Raw genomic sequence first — 2,500 nt, 5'->3', positions numbered from 1 at the left:
GATTTAGAGACATATATGAAAATCCTGGACTGAATGTATACACTCACATAGAAATCCCTTTTGTATTCAGATACACTCTTATATAAATCCCAATTGTGTATGAAATCCCCATATCAGAGGGATTTTAAACCCACGAACAATTTCTGAATTATAGCTTCATATTTATGTCTGATCATATCGAAATATAAAGCAGACGCAGACCATACACATATACATGTTATGTTTCTTGTATTTTCACACAGGCCACTACTTTGTTAGTTTAAGATACAAGTGATATTAGCATATGTACATTAAAATCATTAAAGGTGAAGTACTGTAATGCGAAAGGTGCTGTGACCCTTGAAAACATGATCTCGTCCTGATGAAGATAGTCCTCATCTCTTTTGTTTTGGCCTCTCTTGTTCTTCTTCTTCTTCTTCATTGGCCCTGAGGGAAATCTTTGAAGGCGTCTTTAGAATCATTCCTCGGTTCATCGTCGTCGTAGAGCATTTAGTTAGTCTCGATTCTGTCAGACTTCATCATTTATCATTACAATTTATTTGTTGGGAGGTTACGTCCAGATTTATGTTTGCCGTGTATTCGTTAGTTCATGTTATTTGATAATAACTAGATTAGTTTAATGTTTAAATGCCGCTTGTGAGTGGCAGAGACATGGGACGGTGACATTGATCTATCAAACGGGACAATGTCCTAGAGACCGACCATAGATACATATGATCAGCGCCTAAGACCCCTCTCGATTCAAGCTAGGACCAAGGAGGGCCACTCAATGGCTGCTGATGACTCAGAAGATAGACCTATAGGCTACTCCAATCCCCCATCCTTAGCACATAAGGATAGTGACGTTACAGCGACCAAACTAATAAGTTTAAGCTAGACTCAAACCCCAGTTTGGCGATCACCATTCAGGGACGTTAACACATAGCCCACCAGACGTCCTGCGTGTCGTAGAAAGCGACTAAAAGGATAGTTGAGGCCTTGCAAGTCTTGCTTTTTAGCAAAAGGATAGGCCAACCATCAATATCTGTGGAAACTGGTGCTTTGTAGATGGAATATTTAACCTAAGGTTAGGCGCACAGTCAATAAATGTGGTTGATGACTAGCAAGGGCATGCAATCGTAAAAAACCATCTGCCATATTATAAACCATGTGTGATGGGCACCCGACCCCATAATGTAAGGATTACGTGGGATAGAAAATGAAGAGATTAGCTGTCGAGATGAGACATCTTTTTTACAATTGACATCAAAGGTCTCAGATAATATTAGTTCATCGTTTTCTTCAAAGTAAAGTTGACTATATTGGTTTATGTCTTCTTTTTCATGATTGAAGATTGTGGTATTGGATCGCTTGTTTCAGAGTAGTTTTAACTGAAACCCTTTTTTCCAAAATTTTAAAATCTTTACTCATCCCCTGATCTTTATTTTCTTGAATATTTTCTAAAGAGTCTTCATTATTTTGAAGCATTTTTGGAATAGCATTTTATTTAGTGCAAAGTGTGTATAGTCAAATATGATCTGTATTGTATAAAAAACCGTTAAACATATATACCAAAGGACTGGGAAATAAAATTAAATCCCTAGTGATCACCTCGTGTCCTTTTTAAATTTGGAGATATATATTTCAATCATATTTTTCGTCGCATGGATATCTACTGACTTTATGGTCTTATTAACCATGTCGTTTTTATATTGAGAATAGCATGGCACCTTTAATAGATTAGGGCAAGCGGGATATTTTGCTCCTCTATCTTTAAGTAATAACTTAAAGCCCACTTTATAACTATCACTGCCACCATTTACTTTAGATATACGATATATATACATATATATATGTATATATATACACATATATATGTATGTATATATATATATATATATGTATATATATATATATATATATATATGTATACATATATATATGTGTGTGTGTACATATATATATATATATATATATATTTGTGTGTGTGTTATAAATTTTTGCATTGATCATAATAAGGAAAAAATGCTTTCTCATATTCTATGTCCACTATTTGAGATTCTATCTATTAGCTTTAATTCTAATCTAACATTACTTGTTTTGTCGAAAAAAAGACATTCTTCCAACAGTATATCTTCCATGTTAATAGAAAGAGATTCCCTTTTTATAAAACTTTTTCCCTTAATATGAATATGACTGTGATTTATATATAATTATTTTTAGAAAGTTTATTGAGGTGGTGATGAGTAAAGTAAGGCTCATTTTGGAATACAGAAATTTCTTGTTCGATATCTCACTAGGATATAAGATAAGAAACTATGTTCTAAATTATGGTTCCCCTCAGAAGTTGGTGTGGTCTATTGGAAACGTCCCTGCCTGGCATTCGCTGGACTGGGGTTCGAGACAGGCTGTAGCTCGATAGTGTCATGTAGTGTCTGCAATGAGCTAGGGATAGAGGATTTGGGGGAGCCTTTAGGTCTGCCTACTGAGTCATCATCAACCATTGCCTGGACCTCCCTGG

Source organism: Palaemon carinicauda, chromosome 20 (assembly GCF_036898095.1).
Source record: "Palaemon carinicauda isolate YSFRI2023 chromosome 20, ASM3689809v2, whole genome shotgun sequence".
Taxonomy (NCBI): Eukaryota; Metazoa; Arthropoda; class Malacostraca; order Decapoda; family Palaemonidae; genus Palaemon; species Palaemon carinicauda.
This window is presented reverse-complemented; position numbering follows the sequence as displayed.